The sequence below is a fragment of the Eleutherodactylus coqui genome, unplaced genomic scaffold (genome assembly GCF_035609145.1).
Source record: "Eleutherodactylus coqui strain aEleCoq1 unplaced genomic scaffold, aEleCoq1.hap1 HAP1_SCAFFOLD_38, whole genome shotgun sequence".
Taxonomy (NCBI): Eukaryota; Metazoa; Chordata; class Amphibia; order Anura; family Eleutherodactylidae; genus Eleutherodactylus; species Eleutherodactylus coqui.
The window spans coordinates 356,759-374,189 of NW_027102218.1; positions in this window are offsets into that span (position 1 = coordinate 356,759).

Genomic DNA, 17,431 nt, shown 5'->3' on the forward strand with positions numbered 1-17,431 from the left:
GGCATTGTGACGTCACAATGGGGAAAATGGCATTGTGATGTCACAATAGGGGAAATGGCATTGCAATGTCACAATGGTGAAAACAGCATTGTGATGTCACAATGGGGGAAAGGGCATTGTGATGTCACAATGGGGAAAACGGCACTGTGATGTCACAATGGGGGAAACGGCATTGTGATGTCACAATAGGGGAAGGGGCATTGTGATGGCACAATGGGGAAAAGTGCATTGTGATGTCACAATGGGGAAAAGGCATTGTGATGTCACAATGGGGGGAAGGGCATTGTGATGTCACAATGGGGAAAACGGCATTGTGATGTCACACTGGGGGAAAGGGCATTGTGATGTCACAATGGGGAAAACGGCATTGTGATGTCACAATGGGGGAAATGGCATTGTGATGTCACAATGGGGGAAAGGGCATTGTGATGTCACAATGGGGAAAAGTGCATTGTGATGTCACAATGGGGAAAAGGCATTGTGATGTCACAATGGGGGGAAGGGCATTGTGATGTCACAATGGGGAAAACGGCATTGTGATGTCATAATGGGGAAAATGGCATTGTGATGTCACAATGGGGGAAATGGCATTGTGATGTCACAATGGGGGAAAGGGCATTGTGATGTCACAATGGGGGAAGGGCATTATGACGTCACAATGGGGTAAACGGCATTGTGATGTCACAATAGGGTAAATGGCATTGTGATGTCACAATGGGGGAAAGGGCATTGTGATGTCACAATGTGGGAAAGGGCATTGTGATGTCACAATGGGGAAATGGCATTGTGATGTCACAATGGGGAAAACGGCATTGTGATGTCACAATACGGGAAAGGGCATTGTGATGTCACAATGGGGAAAAGGGCATTGTGATGTCACAATGGGGAAAAAGGCACTGTGATGTCACAATGGGGGAAAGGGCATTGTGATGTCACAATGGGGGAAAGGGCATTGTGATGTCACAATGGGGAAAACGGCACTGTGATGTCACAATGGGGGAAACGGCATTGTGATTTCACAATGGGGGAAAGGGCATTCTGATGGCACAATGGGGAAAACGGCAATGTGATGTCACAATGGGGGAAAGGGCATTGTGATGTCACAATTGGGGAAAGGGCATTGTGATGTCACAATGGGGAAAACGGCATTGTGATGTCACAATAGGGGAAACAGCTTTGTGATGTCACAATGGGGGAAACAGCATTTTGATGTCACAATGGGGAAAACAGCATTGTGATGTGACAATAGGGGAAACAGCATTGGGATGTCACAATGGTGGAAAGGGCATTATGATGAAACAGTGGGGAAAGCGCATTGTGATGTCATAATGGGGGGAAGGGCATTGTAATGTCACAATGGGGGAAAGGTCATTATAATGTCACAATGGGGGAAAACTGCATTGTGATGTCACAATGGGGGAAACGGCATTGTGATGTCATAATGTGGGAAAGGGCATTGTGATGTCATAATGGGGAAATGGCATTGTGATGTCACAATGGGGGAAAGGGCATTGTGATGTCATAATAGGGGAAACGGCATTGTGATGTCACAATGGGGGAAAGGGCATTGTGATGTCACAATGGTGAAAACGGCATTGTGATGTCATAGTGGGGGAAATGGCAGTGTGATGTCACAATGGGGGAAAGGGCATTGTGATGTCACAATGGGGAAAACGGCATTGTGATGTCACAATGGGGAAAACTGCATTGTGATGTCACAATGGGGAAAACGGCATTGTGATGTCACAATGGGGGAAACAGCATTGTGATGTCACAATGGGGGAAAGGGCATTGTGATGTCACAATGGGGAAAATGGCACGGTGATGTCACAATGGGGGAAACGGCATTCTGATGTCACAATGGGGGAAAGGGCATTGTGATGGCACAATGGGGAAAACAGCATTGTGATGTCACAATGGGGGAAAGGGCATTGTGATGTCACAATGGGGAAAACAGCATTGTGATGTCACAATGGGGGAAAGGGCATTGTGATGTCACAATGGGGGAAACGGCACTGTGATGTCACAATGGGGGAAACGGCATTGTGATGTCACAATGGGGGAAAGGGCATTGTGATGTCACAATGGGGAAAACGGCATTGTGATGTCACAATGGGGAAAACTGCATTGTGATGTCCCAATGGGGAAAACTGCATTGTGATGTCACAATGGGGAAAACGGCATTGTGATGTCACAATGGGGGAAACAGCATTGTGATGTCACAATGGGGGAAAGGGCATTGTGATGTCACAATGGGGAAAATGGCACTGTGATGTCACAATGGGGGAAACGGCATTCTGATGTCACAATGGGGGAAAGGGCATTGTGATGGCACAATGGGAAAACAGCATTGTGATGTCACAATGGGGGAAAGGGCATTGTGATGTCACAATGGGGAAAACAGCATTGTGATGTCACAATGGGGGAAAGGGCATTGTGATGTCACAATGGGGAAAACGGCACTGTGATGTCACAATGGGGGAAACGGCATTGTGATGTCACTATAGGGGAAGGGGCATTGTGATGGCACAATGGGGAAAAGTGCATTGTGATGTCACAATGGGGAAAAGGCATTGTGATGTCACAATGGGGGGAAGGGCATTGTGATGTCACAATGGGGAAAACGGCATTGTGATGTCACACTGGGGGAAAGGGCATTGTGATGTCACAATGGGGAAAACGGCATTGTGATGTCACAATGGGGGAAATGGCATTGTGATGTCACAATGGGGGAAAGGGCATTGTGATGTCACAATGGGGAAAAGTGCATTGTGATGTCACAATGGGGAAAAGGCATTGTGATGTCACAATGGGGGAAGGGCATTGTGACGTCACAATGGGGAAAATGGCATTGTGATGTCACAATAGGGGAAATGGCATTGCAATGTCACAATGGTGAAAACGGCATTGTGATGTCATAATGGGGGAAATGGCAGTGTGATGTCACAATGGGGGAAAGGGCATTGTGATGTCACAATGGGGAAAACGGCATTGTGATGTCACAATGGGGAAAAGGCATTGTGATGTCACAATGGGGAAAAGGCATTGTGATGTCACAATGGGGGGAAGGGCATTGTGATGTCACAATGGGGAAAACGGCATTGTGATGTCACACTGGGGGAAAGGGCATTGTGATGTCACAATGGGGGAAACGGCATTGTGATGTCACAATGGGGGAAATGGCATTGTGATGTCACAATGGGGGAAAGGGCATTGTGATGTCACAATGGGGAAAAGTGCATTGTGATGTCACAATGGGGAAAAGGCATTGTGATGTCACAATGGGGGAAATGGCATTGTGATGTCACAATGGGGGAAAGGGCATTGTGATGTCACAATGGGGAAAAGTGCATTGTGATGTCACAATGGGGAAAAGGCATTGTGATGTCACAATGGGGGGAAGGGCATTGTGATGTCACAATGGGGAAAACGGCATTGTGATGTCATAATGGGGGAAATGGCATTGTGATGTCACAATGGGGGAAATGGCATTGTGATGTCACAATGGGGGAAAGGGCATTGTGATGTCACAATGGGGGAAGGGCATTATGACGTCACAATGGGGTAAACGGCATTGTGATGTCACAATAGGGTAAATGGCATTGTGATGTCACAATGGGGGAAAGGGCATTGTGATGTCACAATGTGGGAAAGGGCATTGTGATGTCACAATGGGGAAATGGCATTGTGATGTCACAATGGGGAAAACGGCATTGTGATGTCACAATACGGGAAAGGGCATTGTGATGTCACAATGGGGAAAAGGGCATTGTGATGTCACAATGGGGAAAAAGGCACTGTGATGTCACAATGGGGGAAAGGGCATTGTGATGTCACAATGGGGGAAAGGGCATTGTGATGTCACAATGGGGAAAACGGCACTGTGATGTAACAATGGGGGAAACGGCATTGTGATTTCACAATGGGGGAAAGGGCATTCTGATGGCACAATGGGGAAAACGGCAATGTGATGTCACAATGGGGGAAAGGGCATTGTGATGTCATAATGTGGGAAAGGGCATTGTGATGTCACAATGGGGAAATGGCATTGTGATGTCACAGTGGGGGAAAGGGCATTGTGATGTCATAATAGGGGAAACGGCATTGTGACGTCACAATGGGGAAAATGGCATTGTGATGTCACAATAGGGGAAATGGCATTGCAATGTCAGAATGGTGAAAACGGCATTGTGATGTCATAATGGGGGAAATGGCAGTGTGATGTCACAATGGGGGAAAGGGCATTGTGATGTCACAATGGGGAAAACAGCATTGTGATGTCACAATGGGGAAAACTGCATTGTGATGTCACAATGGGGAAAACGGCATTGTGATGTCACAATGGGGGAAACAGCATTGTGATGTCACAATGGGGGAAAGGGCATTGTGATGTCACAATGGGGGAAATGGCACTGTGATGTCACAATATGGGAAACGGCATTCTGATGTCACAATGGGGGAAAGGGCATTGTGATGGCACAATAGGGAAAACAGCATTGTGATGTCACAATGGGGGAAAGGGCATTGTGATGTCACAATGGGGAAAACGGCATTGTGATGTCACAATAGAGGAAACGGCTTTGTGATGTCACAATGGGGGAAAGGGCATTGTGATGTCACAATGGGGAAAACAGCATTGTGATGTCACAATGGGGGAAAGGGCATTGTGATGTCACAATGGGGAAAAGTGCATTGTGATGTCACAATGGGGAAAAGGCATTGTGATGTCACAATGGGGGGAAGGGCATTGTGATGTCACAATGGGGAAAACGGCATTGTGATGTCATAATGGGGGAAATGGCATTGTGATGTCACAATGGGGGAAATGGCATTGTGATGTCACAATGGGGGAAAGGGCATTGTGATGTCACAATGGGGGAAAGGGCATTGTGATGTCACAATGGGGAAAACGGCACTGTGATGTAACAATGGGGGAAACGGCATTGTGATTTCACAATGGGGGAAAGGGCATTGTGATGTCACAATGTGGGAAAGGGCATTGTGATGTCACAATGGGGAAATGGCATTGTGATGTCACAATGGGGAAAACGGCATTGTGATGTCACAATACGGGAAAGGGCATTGTGATGTCACAATGGGGAAAAGGGCATTGTGATGTCACAATGGGGAAAAAGGCACTGTGATGTCACAATGGGGGAAAGGGCATTGTGATGTCACAATGGGGGAAAGGGCATTGTGATGTCACAATGGGGAAAACGGCACTGTGATGTAACAATGGGGGAAACGGCATTGTGATTTCACAATGGGGGAAAGGGCATTCTGATGGCACAATGGGGAAAACGGCAATGTGATGTCACAATGGGGGAAAGGGCATTGTGATGTCATAATGTGGGAAAGGGCATTGTGATGTCACAATGGGGAAATGGCATTGTGATGTCACAGTGGGGGAAAGGGCATTGTGATGTCATAATAGGGGAAACGGCATTGTGACGTCACAATGGGGAAAATGGCATTGTGATGTCACAATAGGGGAAATGGCATTGCAATGTCAGAATGGTGAAAACGGCATTGTGATGTCATAATGGGGGAAATGGCAGTGTGATGTCACAATGGGGGAAAGGGCATTGTGATGTCACAATGGGGAAAACAGCATTGTGATGTCACAATGGGGAAAACTGCATTGTGATGTCACAATGGGGAAAACGGCATTGTGATGTCACAATGGGGGAAACAGCATTGTGATGTCACAATGGGGGAAAGGGCATTGTGATGTCACAATGGGGGAAATGGCACTGTGATGTCACAATATGGGAAACGGCATTCTGATGTCACAATGGGGGAAAGGGCATTGTGATGGCACAATAGGGAAAACAGCATTGTGATGTCACAATGGGGGAAAGGGCATTGTGATGTCACAATGGGGAAAACGGCATTGTGATGTCACAATAGAGGAAACGGCTTTGTGATGTCACAATGGGGGAAAGGGCATTGTGATGTCACAATGGGGAAAACAGCATTGTGATGTCACAATGGGGGAAAGGGCATTGTGATGTCACAATGGGGAAAACGGCACTGTGATGTCACAATATGGGAAACGGCATTCTGATGTCACAATGGGGGAAAGGGCATTGTGATGTCACAATGGTGAAAACGGCATTGTGATGTCATAATGGGGGAAATGGCAGTGTGATGTCACAATGGGGGAAAGGGCATTGTGATGTCACAATGGGGAAAACGGCATTGTGATGTCACAATGGGGAAAACTGCATTGTGATGTCACAATGGGGAAAACGGCATTGTGATGTCACAATGGGGGAAACAGCATTGTGATGTCACAATGGGGGAAAGGGCATTGTGATGTCACAATGGGGAAAATGGCACGGTGATGTCACAATGGGGGAAACGGCATTCTGATGTCACAATGGGGGAAAGGGCATTGTGATGGCACAATGGGGAAAACAGCATTGTGATGTCACAATGGGGGAAAGGGCATTGTGATGTCACAATGGGGAAAACAGCATTGTGATGTCACAATGGGGGAAAGGGCATTGTGATGTCACAATGGGGAAAACGGCACTGTGATGTCACAATGGGGGAAACGGCATTGTGATGTCACAATGGGGGAAAGGGCATTGTGATGTCACAATGGGGAAAACGGCATTGTGATGTCACAATGGGGAAAACTGCATTGTGATGTCCCAATGGGGAAAACTGCATTGTGATGTCACAATGGGGAAAACGGCATTGTGATGTCACAATGGGGGAAACAGCATTGTGATGTCACAATGGGGGAAAGGGCATTGTGATGTCACAATGGGGAAAATGGCACTGTGATGTCACAATGGGGGAAACGGCATTCTGATGTCACAATGGGGGAAAGGGCATTGTGATGGCACAATGGGGAAAACAGCATTGTGATGTCACAATGGGGGAAAGGGCATTGTGATGTCACAATGGGGAAAACAGCATTGTGATGTCACAATGGGGGAAAGGGCATTGTGATGTCACAATGGGGAAAACGGCACTGTGATGTCACAATGGGGGAAACGGCATTGTGATGTCACTATAGGGGAAGGGGCATTGTGATGGCACAATGGGGAAAAGTGCATTGTGATGTCACAATGGGGAAAAGGCATTGTGATGTCACAATGGGGGGAAGGGCATTGTGATGTCACAATGGGGAAAACGGCATTGTGATGTCACACTGGGGGAAAGGGCATTGTGATGTCACAATGGGGAAAACGGCATTGTGATGTCACAATGGGGGAAATGGCATTGTGATGTCACAATGGGGGAAAGGGCATTGTGATGTCACAATGGGGAAAAGTGCATTGTGATGTCACAATGGGGAAAAGGCATTGTGATGTCACAATGGGGGAAGGGCATTGTGACGTCACAATGGGGAAAATGGCATTGTGATGTCACAATAGGGGAAATGGCATTGCAATGTCACAATGGTGAAAACGGCATTGTGATGTCATAATGGGGGAAATGGCAGTGTGATGTCACAATGGGGGAAAGGGCATTGTGATGTCACAATGGGGAAAACGGCATTGTGATGTCACAATGGGGAAAAGGCATTGTGATGTCACAATGGGGAAAAGGCATTGTGATGTCACAATGGGGGGAAGGGCATTGTGATGTCACAATGGGGAAAACGGCATTGTGATGTCACACTGGGGGAAAGGGCATTGTGATGTCACAATGGGGAAAACGGCATTGTGATGTCACAATGGGGGAAATGGCATTGTGATGTCACAATGGGGGAAAGGGCATTGTGATGTCACAATGGGGAAAAGGCATTGTGATGTCACAATGGGGGAAATGGCATTGTGATGTCACAATGGGGGAAAGGGCATTGTGATGTCACAATGGGGAAAAGTGCATTGTGATGTCACAATGGGGAAAAGGCATTGTGATGTCACAATGGGGGGAAGGGCATTGTGATGTCACAATGGGGAAAACGGCATTGTGATGTCATAATGGGGGAAATGGCATTGTGATGTCACAATGGGGGAAATGGCATTGTGATGTCACAATGGGGGAAAGGGCATTGTGATGTCACAATGGGGGAAGGGCATTATGACGTCACAATGGGGTAAACGGCATTGTGATGTCACAATAGGGTAAATGGCATTGTGATGTCACAATGGGGGAAAGGGCATTGTGATGTCACAATGTGGGAAAGGGCATTGTGATGTCACAATGGGGAAATGGCATTGTGATGTCACAATGGGGAAAACGGCATTGTGATGTCACAATACGGGAAAGGGCATTGTGATGTCACAATGGGGAAAAGGGCATTGTGATGTCACAATGGGGAAAAAGGCACTGTGATGTCACAATGGGGGAAAGGGCATTGTGATGTCACAATGGGGGAAAGGGCATTGTGATGTCACAATGGGGAAAACGGCACTGTGATGTAACAATGGGGGAAACGGCATTGTGATTTCACAATGGGGGAAAGGGCATTCTGATGGCACAATGGGGAAAACGGCAATGTGATGTCACAATGGGGGAAAGGGCATTGTGATGTCACAATTGGGGAAAGGGCATTGTGATGTCACAATGGGGAAAACGGCATTGTGATTTCACAATAGGGGAAACAGCTTTGTGATGTCACAATGGGGGAAAGGGCATTTTGATGTCACAATGGGGAAAACAGCATTGTGATGTGACAATAGGGGAAACAGCATTGTGATGTCACAATGGTGGAAAGGACATTATGATGAAACAGTGGGGAATGGGCATTGTGATGTCATAATGGGGGGAAGGGCATTGTAATGTCACAATGGGGGAAAGGCCATTATGATGTCACAATGGGGGAAAACTACATTGTGATGTTACAATGGGGGAAAGGGCATTGTGATGTCATAATGTGGGAAAGGGCATTGTGATGTCACAATGGGGAAATGGCATTGTGATGTCACAGTGGGGGAAAGGGCATTGTGATGTCATAATAGGGGAAACGGCATTGTGATGTCACAATGGGGGAAAGGGCATTGTGATGTCACAATGGGGGAAGGGCATTGTGACGTCACAATGGGGAAAATGGCATTGTGATGTCACAATAGGGGAAATGGCATTGCAATGTCAGAATGGTGAAAACGGCATTGTGATGTCATAATGGGGGAAATGGCAGTGTGATGTCACAATGGGGGAAAGGGCATTGTGATGTCACAATGGGGAAAACAGCATTGTGATGTCACAATGGGGAAAACTGCATTGTGATGTCACAATGGGGAAAACGGCATTGTGATGTCACAATGGGGGAAACAGCATTGTGATGTCACAATGGGGGAAAGGGCATTGTGATGTCACAATGGGGAAAATGGCACTGTGATGTCACAATATGGGAAACGGCATTCTGATGTCACAATGGGGGAAAGGGCATTGTGATGGCACAATAGGGAAAACAGCATTGTGATGTCACAATGGGGGAAAGGGCATTGTGATGTCACAATGGGGAAAACGGCATTGTGATGTCACAATAGAGGAAACGGCTTTGTGATGTCACAATGGGGGAAAGGGCATTGTGATGTCACAATGGGGAAAACAGCATTGTGATGTCACAATGGGGGAAAGGGCATTGTGATGTCACAATGGGGAAAACGGCACTGTGATGTCACAATATGGGAAACGGCATTCTGATGTCACAATGGGGGAAAGGGCATTGTGATGGCACAATAGGGAAAACAGCATTGTGATGTCACAATGGGGGAAAGGGCATTGTGATGTCACAATGGGGAAAACGGCATTGTGATGTCACAATAGAGGAAACGGCTTTGTGATGTCACAATGGGGGAAAGGGCATTGTGATGTCACAATGGGGAAAACAGCATTGTGATGTCACAATGGGGGAAACGGCATTGTGATGTCACAATACGGGAAGGGGCATTGTGATGGCACAATGGGGAAAAGTGCATTGTGATGTCACAATGGGGAAAAGGCATTGTGATGTCACAAGGGGGGGAAGGGCATTGTGATGTCACAATGGGGAAAACGGCATTGTGATGTCACACTGGGGGAAAGGGCATTGTGATGTCACAATGGGGAAAACGGCATTGTGATGTCACAATGGGGGAAATGGCATTGTGATGTCACAATGGGGGAAAGGGCATTGTGATGTCACAATGGGGAAAAGTGCATTGTGATGTCACAATGGGGAAAAGGCATTGTGATGTCACAATGGGGGGAAGGGCATTGTGATTTCACAATGGGGAAAACGGCATTGTGATGTCATAATGGGGGAAATGGCATTGTGATGTCACAATGGGGGAAATGGCATTGTGATGTCACAATGGGGGAAAGGGCATTGTGATGTCACAATGGGGGAAGGGCATTATGACGTCACAATGGGGTAAACGGCATTGTGATGTCACAATAGGGTAAATGGCATTGTGATGTCACAATGGGGAAAGGGCATTGTGATGTCACAATGTGGGAAAGGGCATTGTGATGTCACAATGGGGAAATGGCATTGTGATGTCACAATGGGGAAAACGGCATTGTGATGTCACAATACGGGAAAGGGCATTGTGATGTCACAATGGGGAAAAGGGCATTGTGATGTCACAATGGGGAAAAAGGCAGTGTGATGTCACAATGGGGGAAAGGGCATTGTGATGTCACAATGGGGGAAAGGGCATTGTGATGTCACAATAGGGGAAAACGGCACTGTGATGTCACAATGGGGGAAACAGCATTGTGATTTCACAATGGGGGAAAGGGCATTCTGATGGCACAATGGGGAAAACGGCAATGTGATGTCACAATGGGGGAAAGGGCATTGTGATGTCACAATTGGGGAAAGGGCATTGTGATGTCACAATGGGGAAAACGGCATTGTGATGTCACAATAGGGGAAACAGCTTTGTGATGTCACAATGGGGGAAAGGACATTTTGATGTCACAATGGGGAAAACAGCATTGTGATGTCACAATGGGGGAAAGGGCATTGTGATGTCACAATGGGGAAAATGGCATTGTGATGTCACAATGGGGGAAAGGGCATTGTGATGTCACAATGGGGGAAGGGCATTATGACGTCACAATGGGGTAAATGGCATTGTGATGTCACAATAGGGTAAATGGCATTGTGATGTCACAATGGGGAAAGGGCATTGTGATGTCACAATGTGGGAAAGGGCATTGTGATGTCACAATGGGGAAATGGCATTGTGATGTCACAATGGGGAAAACGGCATTGTGATGTCACAATACGGGAAAGGGCATTGTGATGTCACAATGGGGAAAAGGGCATTGTGATGTCACAATGGGGAAAAAGGCACTGTGATGTCACAATGGGGGAAAGGGCATTGTGATGTCACAATGGGGGAAAGGGCATTGTGATGTCACAATGGGGAAAACGGCAATGTGATGTCACAATGGGGGAAAGGGCATTGTGATGTCACAATTGGGGAAAGGGCATTGTGATGTCACAATGGGGAAAACGGCATTGTGATGTCACAATAGGGGAAACAGCTTTGTGATGTCACAATGGGGGAAAGGACATTTTGATGTCACAATGGGGAAAACAGCATTGTGATGTGACAATAGGGGAAACAGCATTGGGATGTCACAATGGTGGAAAGGGCATTATGAGGAAACATTGGGGAAAGGGCATTGTGATGTCATAATGGGGGGAAGGGCATTGTAATGTCACAATGGGGGAAAGGCCATTATGATGTCACAATGGGGGAAAACTGCATTGTGATGTCACAATGGGGGAAACGGCATTGTGATGTCATAATGTGGGAAAGGGCATTGTGATGTCACAATGGGGAAATGGCATTGTGATGTCACAATGGGGGAAAGGGCATTGTGATGTCATAATAGGGGAAACGGCATTGTGATGTCACAATAGGGGAAATGGCATTGCAATGTCACAATGGTGAAAACGGCATTGTGATGTCATAATGGGGGAAATGGCAGTGTGATGTCACAATGGGGGAAAGGGCATTGTGATGTCACAATGGGGAAAACGGCATTGTGATGTCACAATGGGGAAAACTGCATTGTGATGTCACAATGGGGAAAACGGCATTGTGATGTCACAATGGGGGAAACAGCATTGCGATGTCACAATGGGGGAAAGGGCATTGTGATGTCACAATGGGGAAAATGGCACTGTGATGTCACAATGGGGGAAACGGCATTCTGATGTCACAATGGGGGAAAGGGCATTGTGATGGCACAATGGGGAAAACAGCATTGTGATGTCACAATGGGGGAAAGGGCATTGTGATGTCACAATGGTGAAAACGGCATTGTGATGTCACAATAGAGGAAACGGCTTTGTGATGTCACAATGGGGGAAAGGGCATTGTGATGTCACAATGGGGAAAACAGCATTGTGATGTCACAATGGGGGAAAGGGCATTGTGATGTCACAATGGGGAAAACGGCACTGTGATGTCACAATGGGGGAAACGGCATTGTGATGTCACTATAGGGGAAGGGGCATTGTGATGGCACAATGGGGAAAAGTGCATTGTGATGTCACAATGGGGAAAAGGCATTGTGATGTCACAATGGGGGGAAGGGCATTGTGATGTCACAATGGGGAAAACGGCATTGTGATGTCACACTGGGGGAAAGGGCATTGTGATGTCACAATGGGGAAAACGGCATTGTGATGTCACAATGGGGGAAATGGCATTGTGATGTCACAATGGGGGAAAGGGCATTGTGATGTCACAATGGGGAAAAGTGCATTGTGATGTCACAATGGGGAAAAGGCATTGTGATGTCACAATGGGGGGAAGGGCATTGTGATGTCACAATGGGGAAAACGGCATTGTGATGTCATAATGGGGGAAATGGCATTGTGATGTCACAATTGGGGAAATGGCATTGTGATGTCACAATGGTGAAAACGGCATTGTGATGTCATAATGGGGGAAATGGCAGTGTGATGTCACAATGGGGGAAAGGGCATTGTGATGTCACAATGGGGAAAACGGCATTGTGATGTCACAATGGGGAAAACTGCATTGTGATGTCACAATGGGGAAAACGGCATTGTGATGTCACAATGGGGGAAACAGCATTGTGATGTCACAATGGGGGAAAGGGCATTGTGATGTCACAATGGGGAAAATGGCACTGTGATGTCACAATGGGGGAAACGGCATTCTGATGTCACAATGGGGGAAAGGGCATTGTGATGGCACAATGGGGAAAACAGCATTGTGATGTCACAATGGGGGAAAGGGCATTGTGATGTCACAATGGGGAAAACGGCATTGTGATGTCACAATAGAGGAAACGGCTTTGTGATGTCACAATGGGGGAAAGGGCATTGTGATGTCACAATGGGGAAAACAGCATTGTGATGTCACAATGGGGGAAAGGGCATTGTGATGTCACAATGGGGAAAACGGCACTGTGATGTCACAATGGGGGAAACGGCATTGTGATGTCACTATAGGGGAAGGGGCATTGTGATGGCACAATGGGGAAAAGTGCATTGTGATGTCACAATAGGGGGAAGGGCATGTGATGTCACAATGGGGAAAACGGCATTGTGATGTCACACTGGGGGAAAGGGCATTGTGATGTCACAATGGGGAAAACGGCATTGTGATGTCACAATGGGGGAAATGGCATTGTGATGTCACAATGGGGGAAAGGGCATTGTGATGTCACAATGGGGAAAAGTGCATTGTGATGTCACAATGGGGAAAAGGCATTGTGATGTCACATAGTGGGAAAGGGCATTGTGATGTCACAATGGGGAAATGGCATTGTGATGTCACAATGGGGAAAACGGCATTGTGATGTCACAATACGGGAAAGGGCATTGTGATGTCACAATGGGGAAAACAGCATTGTGATGTGACAATAGGGGAAACAGCATTGTGATGTCACAATGGTGGAAAGGGCTTTATGATGAAACAGTGGGGAAAGGGCATTGTGATGTCCTAATGGGGGAAAGGGTATTGTGATATCACAATGGGGGAAAGGGCATTGTGATGTCACAATGGGGAAAACAGCATTGTGATGTCACAATCGTGGAAAGGGCATTATGATGAAACAGTGGGGAAAGGGCATTGTGATGTCCTAATGGGGGAAAGGGTATTGTGATATCACAATGGGGGAAAGGGCATTGTGATGTCACAATGGGGAAACCGGCATTGTGATGTCACAATGGGGAAAACTGCATTGTGATGTCACAATGGGGAAAATGGCATTGTGATGTCACAATGGGGGAAAGGGCATTGTGATGTCACAATGCGGGAAAGGGCATTGTGATGTCACAATAAGAAAAACTGCATTGTGATGTCACAATGGGGGAAAGGGCATTGTGATGTCACAATGGGGATAATGGCATTGTTATGTCACACTGGGGAAAAGATCATTGTGATGTCACAATGGGGAAAACGGCATTGTGATGTCACAATGGGGAAAGGGCATTGTGATGTCATAATGGGGGAACAGGCATTGTGATGTCACAATGGGGGAAAGGGCATTGTGATGTCACAATAAGGGAAAGGGCATTGTGTTGTCACAATGGGGAAAACTGCATTGTGATGTCACAATGGGGGAAATGGCATTGTGATGTCACACTGGGGGAAACGGCATTGTGATGTCCCAATGCGGAAAACGGCATTGTGATGTCACTATAGGCGAAAGGGCATTGTAATGTCAAAATGGGGGGAAAGGGCATTGTGTTGTCACAATGGGGGAAAGGGCATTGTGATGTCACAATGGGGAAAACGGCATTGTGATGTCACAATGGGGGAAAGGGCATTGTGATGTCACAATGGGGAAAACGGCATTGTGATGTCACAATGGGGAAGAAGGGCATTGTGATTTCACAATGGGAAAAACTGCATTGTGATGTCAGAATGGGGGAAAGGGCATTGTGATGTCACAATGCAGAAAACGGCATTGTGATGTCACAATAGGCGAAAGGGCATGTTGATGTCACAATGGGGGAAATGGCATTGTGATGTCACAATGGGGGAAGGGTATTGTGATGTCACAATGGGGAAAACGGCATTGTGATGTCACAGTAGGGGAAATGGCATTGTGATGTCACAATGGGGTAAACGGCATTGTGATGTCACAATGGGGGAAAGGTCATTGTGATGTCACAATGGGGAAAGGGCATTGTAATGTCATAATGGGGGAAAAGGCATTGTGATGTCACAATGGGGGAAAGGGCATTGTGATGTCACAATAAGGGAAACGGCATTGTGTTGTCACAATGGGGAAAACTGCATTGTGATGTCACAATGGGGGAAAGAGCATTGTAATGTCACACTGGGGGAAAGGGCATTGTGATGTCACAATGGGGAAAACGGCATTGTGATGTCACAATGGGGAAAACGGCATTGTGATGTCACAATGGGGTAAACGGCATTGTGATGTCACAATGGGGGAAAGGTCATTGTGATGTCACAATGGGGAAAGGGCATTGTAATGTCATAATGGGGGAAAAGGCATTGTGATGTCACAATGGGGGAAAGGGCATTGTGATGTCACAATAAGGGAAAGGGCATTGTATTGTCACAATGGGGAAAACTGCATTGTGATGTCACAATGGGGGAAAGAGCATTGTGATGTCACAATTCGGAAAACAGCATTATGATGTCACAATGGGGGAAAGGGCATTGTGATGTCACAATGGGGAAAACGGCATTGTGATGTCACAATGGGGTAAATGGCATTGTGATGTCACAATGGGGGAAAGGGCATTGTGATGTCACAATGGGGAAAACGGCATTGTGATGTCACAATGGGGGAAATGGTATTGTGATGTCACAATGGGGGAAATGAAATTGTGATGCCACAATGGGGAAAACGTTATTGTGATGTCACAATGGGGGAAAGGGCATTGTGATGTCATAATGGGGGAAAGGGCATTGTGATGTCACAATGGGGAAAACTGCATTGTGATGTCACAATGGGGGAAAGGGCATTGTGATGTCATAATGGGGGGAAGGGCATTGTGATGTCACAATGGGGAAAACTGCAATGTGATGTCACAATAAGGGAAATGGCATTGTGATGTCACAATGGTGAAAAGCGCATTGTGATGTCACAATGGGGAAAACGGCATTTTGTTGTCACAATGGTGGAAAGGCCATTGTGATGTCACAATGGGGAAAACGGCATTGTGATGTCACAATCTTGGAAAGGGCATTGCGATGTCACAATGGGGGAAAGGGCATTGTGATGTCATAATGGGGGAAAGAGCATTGTGATATCACAATGGGGGGAAGGGCATTATGATGTCACAATGGGGAAAACGGCATTGGGATGTCACAATGGGGGAAAGGGCATTGTGATGTCACAATGGGGAAAACACCATTGTGATGTCACAGTGCGGGAAAGGGCATTGTGATGTCAAAATGCGGAAAACGGCATTGTGATGTCACAATGGGGGAAAGTGCATTGTGATGTCACAATGGGGAAAAAGGGCATTGTGATGTCACAATGGTGGAAAGGGCATCTTGATGTCACAATGGGGGAAAGGCCATTGTGATGTCACAATTGTGGAAAGGGCATCTTGATGTCACATTGGGGGAAAGCGCATTGTGATGTCACAATGGAGGAAAGGGCATTGTGATGTCACAATGGGGGAATGAGCATTGTGATGTCACAATGGGGGAAAGGGCATTGTGATGTCACAATGGGGAAAACGGCATTATGATGTCACAATTGGGGAAAGGGCATTGTGATGTCACAATGGGGGAAAGGGCATTGTGATGTCACAATGGGAAAAACGGCATTGTGATGTCACAATAGGGGAAATGGCATTGTGATGTCACAATGGGGGAAAGGGCATTGGGATGTCACAATGGGGAAAACGGCATTGTGATGTTACAATGGGGGAAAGGGCATTGGGATTTCACAATGGGGAAAACGGCATTGTGATATCACAATAGGGAAAACGGCATTGTGATGTCACACTGGGGGAAATGGCATTGTGATTTCACAATGAGGGAAAGGGCATTGTGCTGTCACAATGGGGAAAACTGCATTGTGATGTCACAATGGCGGAAAGAGCATTGTGATGTCACAATGCGGAAAACGGCATTGTGATGTCACAATGGGGGAAAGGGCATTGTGATGTCACAATGGGGGAAAGGGCATTGTGATGTCACAATGGGGAAAACGGCATTGTGATGTCACAATGGGGAAAACGGCATTGTGATGTCACAATGGGGGAAATGGCATTGTAATGTCACAATGGGGAAAAGGGCATCGTGATGTCACAATGGGGAAAACAGCATTGTGATGTCACAATGGTGGAAAGGGCATTGTGATGTCACAATGGGGGAAAGGGCATTGTTATGTCATAATGGGGGAAAGGGCATTGTGATATCACAATGGGGGAAAGGGCATTTTGATGTCACAATGGGGAAACCGGCATTGTGATGTCACAATGGGGAACACTTCATTGTGATGTCACAATGGGGAAAATGGCATTGTAATGTCACAATGGGGGAAAGAGCAT